A 16,621-nucleotide genomic window follows, 5' to 3' on the forward strand; every position below is an offset into this window, starting at 1 on the left:
GTTAAACCCAGCATATATGGCGTTAAAACCAAAACACTCATTCCCTGCTTACTCTCTGGCTTCCTGGCTCCAGAATCCACTATCCTCCATGGAGACGGACACCGTCAAGGACAAGCACCTGGACTATCTCCTCCCACAAAGAGATACAGACTGGTGGGAAAGCTGCTGACCAGCAAGGTCACAGGCTTCCTCCTCTCTGTAAATGTCTCAAGGCCGAAGACAGGCTGGTTGGGAAAGCTCCGACCAGCAAGGCCATATGCTCCCCCTCCCCTACCTAAAACCCCAAATAGAAACCCTTCCTTTTAGCTTTTTGGGGAGTTTGGGATTTCAGCGTTAGCTGCCCTCTCTCCTTGCTCAGCGCTGTGCAAAAATAAAGTTCCTACTTTCTTCCACCACCCCCGGTGTCAGAGATTGGCTTGCTGCGCAACGGGTGAGGGAACTCACTTCAGGTTCAGTAACAATTTGGCACCCCAGATGGGACAATGTCCCAGGTGGACGTCTCGCCTGTGGCACACCGGCCTCTGGCTAAAGGCCTCTCTTGGAAGCTGTCCTGCAGCTGCCTGAGCCCCTTGTCTCAGGGACAGCCCCAAGTGACTGGCTGCTAGCCAGACGTTGGCCCATGGCGCTTTTGCTTTGGTGGTGGAAGAAACCAGGTTTAGGACATAGGAAGACGTCTCTTGTAAGTAGCTGGTAGTTTTTGTTTTTGTCTTTGTGTTAACCTTCTCCAACAGGACCGGCTGGAAATAATGGGTACCCTGGCAGCCCTCTGGGCTCCATTTGTTTTGAAGTCGCCGCGATGCCCCGGCCAAATTTTGGTAAGTGCCCCGGGTGTGCACAACCGAGGTCCCTTGTCCTTGCTCACTTGGGAAGATCTGCATGGCGCATCTTCATTTGTTGGGCACCCACCGAGTGTAGGACACGGACTAAGCTGGGACTGGAGGCGCTTTGGTTTTTGGTTTTGGTCTTTGTTTTGGCTTCCGTTTGTGGCCGAGGGTTTTTGGGAATGTGCGCTTGTTTGGTATTTGTTGTTATCTGTCCGTTTGTCTGTCCTTTTAAAGGTGTCAACATGGGAGATGCTGCATTTATCCCACCTAAGAGCCCCTTTGGGAAAAACTTTGGCTGGTGGTCGACCTAGAGCTATAAGCCAATGTCTAAAGAGGGATGATTTTCTTTTGTAACACCATGTGGCCACAATATTCTTTAGACTCCGGACAGAAAAAAAAATGGCCAAACGATGGATCGTCAAGTTGGGAAACTTTTAGAGAGCTCTTATGATAAACAACTGTTTTATTGGCACCTATGAAAAGCCCAAATTAAGAGGAAACTATAATGACTAGTCTTAAGAACTTAATCCAACTTGGGGTCTCAGCTTCTCGTAGTCTTACAGATGCTAATGAAAATGTTAAGTTAACAAAGAGAAATCAGAAATGGAAGAGTCACAGGACTCGCCCCAATGGGATACATGGAACAGATATGGATGAAGTTAAAACAAAGGTTTTAATGAAACACTGCCTAAGGTTGGATGGGCTAAAGGGACCGCCCTATTGGCTCCCCAACATTAAAGGACATCAGACAAACCTGTTCTATTTACCCCAGTTTGAAAAATTTAAAAGGTCAGGAGGCAGAAATCAAAGTGAGAAACCTGACCAACAATTGTTTGGGGCAACAGTTAGGCTACTGAGATTAATAAGACTATAAAGATTAAAGTGTTTAAGCTAATGTTATATGCGAGGTTATGTCAACTTCGCCTGGATGTTTTCTTTGGGAACAAATGTTATGTCTAACTAGGAATGCTTCTGCTGAACAATATTGTAATACCAAAACCTGTTAATAGAATTCTAATGTAAGTTATAATTAAAAGTATAAGGGTTAGTAAAAGTAAGATAAAGTTTTGTAAAAATTGATATACTTAAACAGGCCAATTTCAGTTCACACAAACTGGTGTATGCAATTGGAAAAGCTAGCTGCAACAATGGGGAGGCTGTTTTAATCTTTTGAGGCTTCTAAATAATATTAGAAATACTTTACTTCCTCTTTAAGAGAAAATAATTAAATAATTAAACATGCCAGCAGCCAACTCAAATCTGCTGCTTTTTTCTACTCTCTTGCTGAGCTTCCCAGCAAGCTGAGCTTCGCTTCAACTCCCCCAAAATTTATGATCTAAAATTGAACGAGTAAAAATAAGTAAACTTCTGAGATAATTTAGAATTGTAATGGCCATTCTGAAAACCCGTTTCAGAAGAGGGTTCAAAATCTCTCCTAATGGAACGCAGTCTTTAATGAATATGCAAAAACTTCTAAGAGACAAGGTTATTTAACATGATATAAAATGATCTTTGATGAATAAAAGCCTGTTTAAGTTTGCTGGTTTCATTTAAAATGAACATGTCCTCAAAGTTATCAGCATTGGCTATAATGCAGACATACAGCCTGGGTTTACTGGTCAAATGAGCTCATGTCATCTCTGTCACAAAATTTATCAGCAAAACTCACAACTCAGTATAATAGCTAATTTTGCTTAATGTCTCATGGAGTTTTTGTAGACGATCTAAATATAATTGTTAAGAACAAGTAAACTAAATAAATATACATATAATTATATGTATAATAATTATGATATATGTATTTAAACAACTGAGGATAATACTTCACTGCTGTAATGTCACATGAAGTTTTTAAGAGTAATTGTTAAAACTGGGTAAGAGTTTTAAGTACAATAATTATGTTTTATAGTCTGTATACTTAAAAAACAGCTTCCAAAATCTTTTTGGAAACTTAAATTTTATAGTTTTACTAAGTTAAATTAAATAATAACGGTTTGTTGGGTATCTAGGTCATTTCCAAGTAAGATAAAATATTAAAGGTTAACTACTAAGCATATATTTATCTGCCTTTGGTTTCTTATATCAAAGAGACTAAAAAATGCTTAGGTTTATTGATAAACATGCTTTATTTGTGCTGAAAAATTTTCCATGAGGAAACATATATTTCTAAAAGGTCTGTATACAAGGAAAGTAAAATATATGTTTTCAGTAAAAAGATACAAAGAATGGGAATATTTTTGTTTCTTGAGTTGAGAAAGATAAATTTGTCCTAAAGTGCTGGGACAAATTCTGAAGGTAAAAAAGTAACCAAAGGTTTGTAAAAGGAAAGCCCTAAAGAGGTTTATGTCTGGTCAAGTTGGCCAGGAGTAAAGTAAATCCAATTAAGTAAATAAACTTATATGTCAAAAGTAAACTGACACAGGGGCTGGCCCCGTGGCCGAGTGGTTAAGTTCGCGCGCTCCGCTGCAGGCGGCCCAGTGTTTCGTTAGTTCAAATCCTGGGCGCGGACATGGCACTGCTCATCAGACCACGCTGAGGCAGCGTCCCACATGCCACAACTAGAAGGACCCACAACGAAGAATATACAACTATGTACCGGGGGAGCTTTGGGGAGAAAAAGGAAAAAATAAAAGCTTTAAAAAAAAAAAAAAAGTAAACTGATACAAAATTAAAACTTGGTTTCCTCTTTCTTAAAAGGATAATTTTCCTAAATTTTTAATCTGATCTTTATAAAAAGATTATAAAAAGGCTGTTTTTTGTTGACTATTTTAACTGTTTCCCCTTGACTGTTTCTATTGTCACTTTGAATAGATACCTGAACATGGTTTCGCAGTGAACTTTGTCTCCTATCTAAACAAATGTTTTAAAGCTTTTAGTATTTCTGACAAGCTTCCCCACACACACAAATATTCAAGTCTTGAATAAAAGCTTTCTTTTTACCTGGAAGAGGAGAGAGAGTTTCTTTGGGGATTTTCAGAGGGCCCCTGGGACTTCTCAGAGAAAGCTCTCTTCCTATAAGAAAAATAATGCTAAACTAATAAGCCTTATTTTTTTTTGTTAAATTACATGAGAAACGTTGTCAAATAAGTAATGATAAGCTTTCTTAAATGGTATTATGTAAATGAGTGTTATTGATACATATATTTAAAAAATTATCTGAGCTGTTCTGATTGCCAGCTATAATCCTGGTTATTATCTCAAAATGTTGTATATCACAGACATGGTCAAATGCCTTTGTCAATTACCATTTTTGTACGTTTTGTTATTTGTGAACAGTGGCTATTTTACTTTGATGTTTTGGCAAATATGTTTCATCTGCAGAGAAATTCATGGAAAGGACTCTGACACTCTGGAATACAGGTTTCCAGTAAACGTTCAGATTGTAAAACTAAACTGGGTAAGAATTACAGAACTCCAACAGAGAAACTGATGACCTCACAAACTGCTGACAGAAGATTAAGATCAAGAACCGATTACACAGGACAGAATAAACTGATAGGGATGATTATAACTTTAATGACTTTTTGATTGAGATATTGCTGATTTTTGATGTTTTGCTTTTTTCAGAGTGAAGAAAACTTTTTTTCTCTATTCTCTGAAAGAACTATGACTTGCAACAATTTATAAACAAAATTGAAACATTTGTCTTTTCCTCCCTATCTGAGCCCCCCAAAACGCAAAAACTTCTGATAAGTAAGTATTCTTATTCTTATGGCAATATAGTTGTTTGCATAAGTGCAATAAGAATCTGTTCTTCTTTCAACAGGACACAATTGGAAACAGTGGTTATATTACCAAGGCTTTGACTGGAACATCATGTTTGAAAAAACAGATGGGCTTGAATATAACAAGACAGCTTTTGAGGAATGAAGGTTGACATTCTGGAATAAAGCCACTTGGAAATATTGGCCTGGTACTGTGCTTATGGGTTCTGTAACCTGGTAAGGTTGAGCAAAGAATGTCACTCCCTCTGGCAGGTACCAGGAACCTCAATATTTTGGGGAACCTCACGAAGAGGGAGATTCACCCAAATCTGCAGGTACTGCAGGCAGAATGTGATACAGGTCCTTTGCTTGGCTTTCCTTGAGAGGCCTTTAAAGATCAACCTGAGATTCCATATAAGGTTCCAGCAAAGCAGATTTAAAAGAGCCTATATGATAAATTACTATTCTTGCTATGCTTATTAAATAGTTAAATAATTATGCCAAATTTATTAAAACTATACATTTTGCAAACCAGAGTGAAATTGAGGGTGATTTTAGGGAGGAAGATTATGTTTCAATGGACACTATAATACATGTTTATAGATATTAGACTTTAGTTTTTTCAATTGTCTTTGAAATTTTTATTTTACTTCTGTTAACTGGACTGGATCTTGAATTCTTCACCTCCTGAAATATCTGGCTAAAAACCTCCAAACTGAGATTTTCAGGGTTTTTTCCCCCCATTATTTTCATTTAGAGTCATTGAAAACTTAATGTGCCCTTTTTCTAAAGCCTTACAAACTGAAGCTGGAGGACCTAATAGAAACTTCAGAGAGATTCATGTCTGCTGCTGTGTAAGCCACTCAAAAAGCTACCTGAGTGCCCGATGACACCATCAGAGACATTTCAAACTGCAGAAGATGCTTCGACCCTGACTTCCAGGAATCTTGATTGGCTGCCCCTGGGCTCAGAAACTGGTTTATAATTTGCTCCAATCATTGACCTCGTTTTTCTCTTTTTGTTTCTCTAGAAAAACTTCGTATTAAATACCTGGTTACTTACTTACATGATACAGGCCCACCTTCAGGAGCCCACCAGCATCACCGCCTTATTAAAAGACTGGTTCAATGAGATGAAACGACCTATGCCCCATTTCAGCAGGAAGTAGCTAGATCCGTCGCCGCCCCAAATCCCTCAAGATTGAGGGAGGACATAAAATAGGGGGGAGTTGATATCGACCCTGATATCAGTTTCCCCACATTAAACTCAGCATGTATGGGGTTAAAACCAAAACACTCATTCCCTGCTTACTCTCTGGCTTCCTGGCTCCAGAATCCACTATCCTCCATGGAGACGGACACCGTCAAGGACAAGCACCTGGACTATCTCCTCCCACAAAGAGATACAGACTGGTGGGAAAGCTGCTGACCAGCAAGGTCACAGCCTTCCTCCTCTCTGTAAATGTCTCAAGGCCGAAGACAGGCTGGTTGGGAAAGCTCCGACCAGCAAGGCCATATGCTCCCCCTCCCCTACCTGAAACCCCAAATAGAAACCCTTCCTTTTAGCTTTTCGGGGAGTTTGGGATTTCAGCGTTAGCTACCCTCTCTCCTTGCTCAGCGCTGTGCAAAAGTAAAGTTCCTACTTTCTTCCACCACCCCCGGTGTCAGAGATTGGCTTGCTGTGCAACGGGTGAGGGAACTCACTTCATGTTTGGTAACAACGTGACCTCCTTTCACCTCAGTTACTTCTTCAAAGGCACTGTCTTCAAACACAGTCACAGGCTGAGGTACTAGGAGTTAGGACCTTGTCATATGAATTTTGAGGGGGACACAATTCCGTAACAAGAGGGAAGGGAATATGTTGTTTCTAGACATTTTCTTTCTTCCACTGGAATACACTCAAATGAATACAAAGTCCCCTCCTAGTGTTTATCCTCTTTTCCTACTGTGTCTCTTGAGTACCCATCATCCAGCCATAAGTTCTTCTCGGGTTGTTCTTTGTTCTAAATGCAAGGCTCCTTTGGGATCATCAGCCCCCTCTCAGATCCTTACATGCCACGTTCTCCCTTGATACTCCAACGTCTGTGAAAAATAGGGGATGGGAATGCTGGTGGCTTTCTTGGGTCCTCCTATGGCTAAACATGTGAGTCTCTCGCTTCTACTTACCGACTCTACACCTTGAATTATGGTGCACAACTGTAAGGCTGCTAGCTCCAGAGGTCCAGAGGTAAGGCCCTAGTCTCCTTTACTATGGTCTTACCAAATATACAGGATATTTTATCATCCCCAGACTTGGTCAAACCTTGGTAAGCTGGAGGAAACCCGTATTCCCATCTAATTTTTTTTGCGTCTTCCACAAAATCCTCACTTCCCAGAAGGGTAAAACTTCATGTAGGCCTTGAGTAGGGAGAATCTGGTTTTTCATCTATTTTCTTTCTTGTCTCTCATTTATGGTATCTACTTTATTACTGAGGATTTACAAGGTTGAAAACAAACAGATTTTTTTTTTGTGCAAATACAAAGGCTTGCCTTTTGAGATCCTGCTAGGAGTTCTAAGAAATCTGTTTGGAAATCTTCAAGCTCAAAATGGATTCTCTTTGTTTCAGGGCATTCCTTTGGGTCTTCTTCAATTAATGACCCCATAGGGCCTGGAATACTAGTGACTCAGTGAATGGTGGCTCCTGAGGTAACCAGGAACAAGTGAGATAAAAATATCTGTACCCCAAAAAATGTTATCTCCAAAATATATGTGATGTATATATATATTCAAAGATGGTACTTTAAATTAGTGAGACAAAGATAAATAATCATTATTAGAATATAATAATTAATTAAATATTGGGAAAATTTAGTACCTTTTCTTTTACAACATTCCCCCAAATAGAATGCATTTATTAATGTTTCGAATGTAAAAATGAACCAACGGGTTCTATGAAAACTGACGATTCAGAATTAAAATAAAAATGAATCTAGAACCCTGCTTCACACCTACACAAAAATAATTACAGTTGGATTTCGGATCTCAAAGTGAAAGGTAAAACAATAAATCCCTTGAAGCCAACAAGGGAGAACATCTTCATGACTTGGAGGAGGCAAAGATAGCTTGAACACTACAAGAAGCTGCTAATCATAAAGGAATGACTTGAAAAATTGGACTAGGTTAGATTAAGAATTTCTGGTCATCAAAAGGCACCATTAACACAGGAAAAGGACATCCACAGGGTGAGAGAAGATATATGCAATCCTTGTATTTCACAAAGTCTCAGAATTCAGAGTATTGTTCAAGTGATTGAGAAAAAGACAGACAATCCAATAGAAAAATGGTCTACTGACTTGAGCAGACTCAAAGGTTTTCAAAGGGCCAATAACTTCTGTAGTCATTAAAGAAATGCAAATTAAAACCTCAATGTGATTTCACTACATATTTACCAGAAGGACTAAAAGAAAAAGGTAAATTGCCAATAGTTGGTAAGGATGAAAGGATCAGAACTCTCATACACTGTGGGCAAAAAGTGTAAATTTATATAACCACTTTGGAAAATTCTTTACCATGATTTCCTAAACACTAAATATATGCATACCCTATAACCAGAAATTCTATGCATAGATAGAGCCCGAGAAAAATTTATACATAGGTCCATCAAAATAAATGTACAATAACATTCCCTGGCAAAATTATGTAAAATAATCTCACATCAGAAGCCATGCAAACTGTCCTCAACAATAGACTGGAGAACATATTGTAGGCAGTTCACACAATCCAAGGTTACACGGCAATAAAAATAAATAAAGGGCAACTATACCACCGATTTACACGAATTTCGGAAAACCAGTGGTTAGTGAAAGCAGACAGACACACACAGTATAATTCATAATTAATCTTGTTTTTCCCCAGAGGTAGACAAGTTGACTTTAAGATTCATATAGAAAATTACCGTGCAAGATTAGGAGAATTGACTTTTGTGATCGTGACTCTTCCAAACAGTAACAGGGAACATCCTTCCATCGGTGTCTTTCCAGAATGTTTTAAACCTTTTCTCATAGCATTTGTAGATTTTTAAATATTTGTTCTAAATATTTTACTTTATGGCTGATATTGTAAATGAAGTTTCTCTCTCATTATGTCTTCTAACTGGATATTGTTTGTATGTGTACAAGCTATTGCTTTCTGTATGTTAATTTTATATTCTGCCAATTTTCTAAATTCTTTTATTCTTTCTTTACTTTATCATGAATTCTTTTGCATTATTCATGAATACTATCATATGATTGTTGTTATCTGGTCTACGAAATTTGGGGTGGAAATCTTTAATAACTTTTTTCTTCTCTAGAAAGTGAACCTTTCTATCTCTACTGGGATAGATATCGGTGAATTGTATTTTCCTAGAATGCTGTCTGTTTCATTTAGGGTTACAAAGTTATTTGTGTAGAGTCAGACAAAATAGTGATTTAATTTTTAATATTTTTGTTTCAATAATTCTTACCAGTTGTAATTTATTATGTTGATGCTTTCTTTCTTTTATGTTTTTAAAAATTTTTTAATTTACTTTTTATTTGAAATCACATTTAGCAAGCAGGCACAAAGCAGTAGGATATCAACTGTTTCTGGCTTTTGTTTAGTTTTCTTATGGTGAGGAAGATTGGCCCTGAGTTCACCTCTGTGCCAATCTTCCTCTGTTTCATTTGTAGGATGCCACTCCAGCATGGATTGCCAAGTGGTGCTAGGTCTGCGGCCAGGATGCAAACCTGTGAACGCTGGGCCCTGATGTAGAGTGCATGAACTTAATCACTACACCAGGCCGGCCCCCTTTCTTTTTTTTTTAGGATTTGTTTTGGTAATTTAATCATTTTCACCCTTCGCTTTTTACTAATATAAAAACATAAAGCTTTACATTTTCTTCTGATTATAACTTTAATTAGAGCCAATAACGTCTGATAGGTAGTGCTGAACTCTTTTTTCAGAAATTCTTCAAATTAATTTGCTATTTCCTCTCTCTCCAATAAATGAGTACTTTTGGGTTTTTGTTGTTGTTGTTGTTGTTTTGTTTTATTTACATTTCATTAAGATTATGACAGTTCACAATTTGTGAAATTTCAGTTGTACACTATTCTTTGTTAGCCATGTTGTAGGTGCACCCCTTCACCCTTTGTGCCCACCCACCCAAACCCCTTTCCCCTGGTAAACACTAATCTGTTCTCTTTGTCTACATGTTTAACTTCCACATATGAGTGGAGTCATACGGAGATTGTCTTTCTCTATCTGGCTTATTTTACGTAACATAGTACCCTCGAGGTCCGTCCATGTTGTGGTGAATGGGATGATTTTACCCTTTTTCATGGCTGAGCAGTATTCCATTGAATATATATATACCATATCTCCTTTATCCAATCATCAGTTGATGGGCACTTAGGTTGCTTCCACGTCTTGGCTATTGTAAATAATGCTGCAATGAACACAGGGGTGCATGGGACTTTCAGAACTGCTGATTTCAAGTTTTTTGGATAGATACCCAGTAGTGGGATGCCTGGGTCATAAGGTATTTCTATTTTGAATTTTTTGAGAAATCTCCAAACTGTTTCCATAGTGGTTGCAGCAGTTTGCATTCCCACGAGCAGTGTATGAGGGCTCCTTTTTCTCCACACCTCTCCAACATTTCTCACTTTTTGTTTCGCTTATTTTTGCCATTCTAACAGGTGTAAGATGATATCTCAGTGTAGTTTTGATTTGCATTTCCCTGATGATTTGTGATGATGAGCATCTTTTCATGTGTCTATTGGCCATCTGTATGTCTTCTTTAGAGAAATGTCTGTTCAAGTCTCCTGCCCATTTTTTGATCGGGTTGTTTGATTTTTTGTTGTTGAGTTGTGAGAGTTCTTTATATATTATGGATGTTAAGCATTTGTCAGACTTGCAAATATTTTTTCCCAGTTAGTGGGTTGTTCTTTCATTTCAATCTTGTTTTCATTTGCCTTGAAGAAGCTCTTTAGTCTGCTGAAGTCCCATTTGTTTATTCTTTCTATTGTTTCCCTTGTCTGAGAAGACCTGGTGTCCAAAAACATCCTTTTAATACTGATGTTAAAGAGTGTACTGCCTACGTTTTCTTCCAGAAGCCTTATGGTTTCAGGTCTCACCTCTAGGTCTTTGATCCATTTTGAGGTTATTTTGGTGAATGGTGAAAAAGAATGGTTGATTTTCATTCTTTTACATATGGCTTTCCAGTTTTCCCAGCACCATTTGTTGAAAAGACGTTCTTTTCTCCATTGTATGCCCTTACTCCTTTGTTGAAGATAAGCTGTCCATAGATGTGTGGTTTTATTTCTGGGCTTTCAATCCTGTTCCATGGATCTGTGCACCTGTTTTTGTACCCGTACCATGCTGTTTTGATTCCTGTAGCTTTGTAGTATGTTTTGAAGTCAGGGATTGCAATGCCTCCCGTTTTGTTCTTTTTTCTCAGGATTGCTTTAGCAATTCGGGGTCTTTTCTTGCCCCATATGAATTTGAGGATTCTTTGTTCTAATTCTGTAAAGAATGTCATTGGGATTCTGATTGGGCTAGTGTTGAATCTGTAGATTGCTTTAGGTAGAACGGACACTTTAACTATGTTTCTTCTTCCAATCCATGTACATGGAATGTCTTTCCATCTCCTTATGTTGTCGTCCAATTCTCTCATAAAGGCCTGGTAATTTTCATTCCATAGGTCCTTCACTTCCTTTGTTAAATTTACCCTGAGGGATTTTATTCTTTTTGTTGTGATTGTGAATGGGATTGTGTTCTTGAATTCTTTTTCTGTTTGTTCGTAATTAGAATATAGAAATGCTACTGATTTATGCAAATTCATTTTATACCCTGCAAGTTTGCTGTAGTTGTTGATTACTGCTAAGAGTTTTCCTATGGATTCTTTGGGGTTTCCTAGATATAAGAGCATGTCATCTGCAAACAAAGAGAGTTTCACTTCTTCCCTCCCTATTTGGATTCCTTTTATTCCTTTTTCTTGCCTGATTGCTCTGGCCAGGACCTCCAGTACTATGTTAAAGAAGAGTGGTGATAGAGGGCATCCTTGTCTCGTTCCTGTTTTCAGGGGGATGGTGCCCAGTTTTTGCCCACTGAGTATGATGTTGGCTGTGGGTGTGTCATATGTGGCCTTTATTATGTTGAGGTAGTTCCCTTCCAGGCCCATTTTGTTCAGAGTTTTTATCATAAATGGCTGTTGGATCTTGTCAAGTGCTTTCTCTGTATCTATTGAGATGATCATGTGGTTTGTATTCCTCAGTTTGTTGATGTGTTGTATCACGTTGACACATTTGTGGATGTTGAACCATCCCTGTGTCCCTGGTATGAATCCCACCTGATCAGGATGTATGATCCTTTTGATGAATTGCTGAATTCTGCTTGCCAAAATTGTGTTGAGAATTTTGGCATCTATGTTCATCAGTGATATTGGCCTGTCGTTCTCTTTTTTCATGGTGTCCTTGTCAGGCTTTGGTATCAGTGTGATGTGGGCCTCTAGAATGTGTTAGGAAGGGTTTTATCCTCCCTAATTTTTTGGAATAGCTTGAAAAGCATAGGTATTAAATCCTCCTGAAAGTTTGGTAGAATTCCCCAGGAAAGCCATCTGGTCTTGGGCTTTTATTCTTTGGGATATTTTTGATGGCTGTTTCAATCTCTTTCCTTGTGATTGGTCTGTTCAGATTGTCTGCTTCTTCTTGAGTGGGCTTTGGGAGATTGCAGGAGTCCAAGAACGTATCCATTTCCTCTAGGTTATCCATTCTGTTGGCATAGAGTTTTTAGTAGTATTCTCTTATAATCCGCTGTATTTCTGCAGAGTCTGTTGTTATTTCTCCTCTTTCATTTCTGATTTTGGTTATTTGAGCTTTCTCCCTTTTTTTCTTTGTAAGTCTGGTTAGGGGTTTGTCAATTTTATTTCTCTTCTCAAAGAACCAGCTCTTTGTTTCATTGATCCTTTCTACTGCCTTTTTCGTTTGAGGAGTATTTATTTCTGCCCTGATTTTTATTATTTCTCTCCTTCTCCTGACTTTGGGCTTTATTTGTTCTTCTTTCTCTAGTTCAGTTAGGTGTCGTTTAAGATTGCTTTTTTGGGATGTTTCTTGTTTGTTAAGATGTGCCTTTATTGTGATGAATTTTCCTCTGAACACGGCTTTTGCTGTATCCCATATGAGTTGGTATGGCATGTTATCATTTTCATTTGTCTTCAGGCATTTATTTATTTCTTCTTTAATTTCATCAAAGATCCATCGCTTGTTCAGTAGTGTATTGTTTAGTCTCCACATCTTTGTGCCTTCCTCAGCTTTTTTCTTGTAAGGAACTTCTAGCCTTATAGCATTATGATCAGAGAAGATGCTTGTTATTATTTCATTTTTTTTTTTATTTGTAGAGGCTTGCCTTGTTTCCCAACATATGCTCTATCCTTGAGAATGTTCCACATGCACTGGAGAAGAATGTGTATTCTGCTTTTTTAGGATGAAGTGCTTTATGTATGACTATTAAGTCCAAAGGTTTTAGTTTTTTGTTTAGCTCCACTATTTCGTTGGTGATTTTCTGTCTGGATGATCTGTCCATTGATGTGAGTGGGCTATTGAGATCTCCCACTATCACTGTGTTGTTTTTAACATCTTCCTTTAGGTCTGTTAAGAGTTGCGTTATGAACCTTGGTGCTCCTATGTTGGGTGCATAGATATTTATAAGCGTTATTTCTTCTTGTTGAAGTGTCCCTTTGATCATTATATGTGGTCCCTCTGTGTCTCTCTTTACCTGTCTTATTTTGAAATCCGCTCTGTGTGATATAAGAATTGCAACACCTGCTTTTTTTTGCTTGCTATTAGCTTGAAGTACTGTCCTCCACCCCTTCACCCTGAGCCTGTGTTTGTCCTTGGGGCTGAGGTGTGTTTCCTGGAGGCAACAAATTGTTGGATCTTGTTCTTTCACCCATTTTGCCACTCTGTGTCTTTTTATTGGAGAGTTCAATCCGTTTATATTGAGAGTGATTATTGATGCAGGTGGACTTAAAGCTGTCAATCTGTTGCTCATTATCTGGTTTTCCTGCGTTTCTCTTCCTGTGTGCTTTAGCCTACCCATTTAACACTGCAATGTTTTATGCTGGGTTTCTTAGATTTTTCCTTACGTGTGTTTTGTGGCTGTGTTCTGTTTGTTAGTTTACTGGCTACCCTGAAGTTTGTATTTAGAATCTCATGTATAATATATTTTATTCTCTGGTGGTCTCTTACTTACTTGGCCTAGACTGATTTAGTCCCTTTGCTCTTCCCCTCCTCAATTATTATTTTCATTTCTTGTTCCAACTCGTGTTATGAGTTTGTAGTTAGAGTGATAAGATCGTCTTTGCTTTGGTAGTTTCCTTCCCTTTATCCTAATGCTATAGTCGAACATTTGCTATCCTATTCTGGTTCTATCTATCTGGTTCCCTACTCTGTGGTTTGTCACCCCTTTTTCCCTTTTTTCTTTTTTCAGGTATGAGAGCCTTCTTGAGGATTTCTTGTAGTGGAGGACTTTTGGTTACAGATTCCCGTAACTTTTGTTTCTCTGGAAAAGATTTAATTTCTCCCTCATATCTGAAGGATATTCTTGCAGGATAGAGTATTCTTGGCTGAAGATTTTTTTTGTTTGTTTTTGTTTAAAGATTTTATTTTTTCCCTTTTCTCCCCAAAGCCCCCCGGTACATAGTTGTATATTCTTTGCCGTGGGTCCCTCTAGTTGTGGCATGTGGGACGCTGCCCCAGCGTGGTCTGATGAGCAGTGTCATGTCCGTGCCCAGGATTCAAACCAACGAAACACTGGGCTGCCTGCAGCGGAGCGCGCGAACACAACCACTCGTCCACGGGGCCAGCCCCTTGGCTGAAGATTTTTATCGTTTAAACTTTTGAATATGTCACTCCATCCTCTCCTGGCTTGTAAGGTTCCTGTAGAGAAATCTGCTGAAAGTCTGATAGGAGCTCCTTTGTAGGTTATTTTCTTCTGTCTTGCTGCCCTGAGTATTCTTTCTTTGTCTTTCTTTTTAGCCATTTGTACTACTACATGCCTTGCAGTAGGTCTTTTTACATTGACAAATCTAGGAGATCTGAAAGCTTCCTCCACACACATTTCTCCCTCAATCCCTAGATTTGGGAAGTTCTCTTCTAGAATTTCATTAAGCACACTTTCTGCTCCATTTTCCTTTTCCACGTTCTCGGGAATTCCTATGATCCTTAACTTCTTTCTCCTCATTGAATCCGCTTTCTCTCGGAGATTTTCCTCATTCTTTTTAATTCTTAGTTCTCTTTCCTCCTCTGCCTGGAGCCATTCAGCCTGTCTATCTTCGATTATGGTAATTTGCTCCTCTATGGTGTCTATAAGGGTACTCAGGAAATCCATATTCTGTTTTATCTGGTCCATTGTGTTTTTCATCTCTAGTAACTCTGTTTGATTCTTCATAATTTCAATCTCTTTTGTTAAGTAACTCCCGAACCCATTGCCTTGTTTCTCTATCTTTCTCTCTACCTCATTGAGTTTTTTGATTATAGCTACTCTGAGCTCATTTTCACTTAGTTTACTTATTTCCCAGTCCTGAGGATTTAATTCAGTGTTTTTGCTGTTTTCCTTCTTGTCTGGAGCTTTTATAAATTGCTGGAGGGTAGAGGAGTGGTTTTTTCCTCATGACGGTAGAATTCAGTTGCACTTACAGCCTGTCGCCAGCAGATGGGGGTTGAGAGCCGCCCCTTCTGAGCTCTCCGTCTACGGGCAGGATGGCGGGGCCCAGCGCGGTTTGCTGGTGGGGAGGGCTGTTTTTCTCATGCGCCGATATGGATTCGGATCAGTTTTGTTCTCTGGTCTCCGGGGCCCTGGGTTTATGTGGTCCCCAAGCACGGAAGCTTTCTCCCGTCAGCAGGTTTCCACTGTACCAGCGGCGGGAGTCCTGGAAAATCTCCAGTCGCGCGGCCCCTCCCCCACTCCTTCTCGCACCCACGGCAGCGATCCCAGTCTCTAGGGGAGAGAGCGAAGTTCTCTCATACCCCGTTCCAGCTCCTCCAAGGTCTGCTGCAGGGTCTCTGTCCTCCATGTTTTTGGTACCGTAGGTCTCTGACGACCTGGCGTTAGGTTTCTTAGCTGAAATTCAGTTTATTTCCAGTCCTTTTTTGTAGTTTGGAGGGGAGAGAGTCCCGGGTCAGCTCACCTCACCATTTTGCTCTGCCCAGTCCCCTTATCTGGCTGCCTTTTGATAGTAAACTTCTTTCCTTGACACAAGCCTGGTGTTTCAGCTTTTCTCCTTATTGGCCCTACAGGGTGGCAGGTCAACAAGCCTGTGTTTGGGCTTGTTAACCAATATGAACAAGCTTTCAGTAAGTTGGTTAGCCCTGCAAGGTGGGGAAAAGCACACTCGAATTCAAGTGAATGGCCCAACACAAAGAATGCCAATCAATTGGGTCTGGAATTATTTCATTTCTCAGTTTAAAACACTCATGTCAATTGGCAGCAGTTGTGGCACACACTTTACATAAGGATTAGTCTGTGTTTTCACTGTACACTAATACATTATCTCCTGAATTTAATTATCAGTGGAGTCTTCCTGGAATAATCGTGGGGACCCTTGCACTTATCTACCTCACCCCAATAGAGATTCCGACCTCCTCCATTCTGACAGAGCTACTCTAATAAGTTAACCTGCCTTGGCATCAACACATGGCTTCTCTTCTTCCTTCATGTTTGACTGAAGGTCATTGCTAGATGCTACAGACCAGAGACTGGGGCTTCTGGAACCCCAGAGAAGGACAGCCTGAGAAGGCGGCACAGGGAAGAGACACATGCTTATACCCTTCTTAGAAGAAGCTGACGTGACCATCAGAGCAGACACCAAGGGACCTGACACTCAGGACTCCAGGACTCCAAGGGCTGGGAAGAGATGACTTCAGGAATGTAGATTGTGGAGCCAGGGTTGACAGAATGAGAACTCATGCCATATGGCTGAATAACAGTGATGAGAGAAATCTGAGTGTGGCTATGTTTTTCACAATTTGCAGCTATTTGTCTCAAAATATTGTTGATCAGTTTTAATGTTTTCTTTTCTGATGAGCATACAATAAGCTT

At 39.3% G+C, this 16,621-nt stretch overlaps 1 long non-coding RNA gene across 2 annotated transcripts; it reads left to right on the forward strand.

Annotated features, from left to right (window-relative positions):
• The first annotated feature begins 312 nt into the window (after window positions 1–312).
• LOC139041951 (uncharacterized) lies at window positions 313–6,182 on the forward strand. 2 transcript variants are annotated; one of them, XR_011497997.1, is made up of 4 exons: window positions 313–815; window positions 4,392–4,517; window positions 4,591–4,765; window positions 5,559–6,182. It is a non-coding gene; the product is annotated as an uncharacterized lncRNA (long non-coding RNA). The 2 variants fall into 2 exon arrangements; XR_011497996.1 differs by lacking the exons at window positions 4,392–4,517; window positions 4,591–4,765; window positions 5,559–6,182 and adding an exon at window positions 1,059–1,388.
• The last annotated feature ends 10,439 nt before the right edge of the window (window positions 6,183–16,621 follow it).

This window comes from Equus asinus, chromosome 25, assembly GCF_041296235.1.
Source record: "Equus asinus isolate D_3611 breed Donkey chromosome 25, EquAss-T2T_v2, whole genome shotgun sequence".
Lineage (NCBI taxonomy): Eukaryota > Metazoa > Chordata > Mammalia > Perissodactyla > Equidae > Equus > Equus asinus.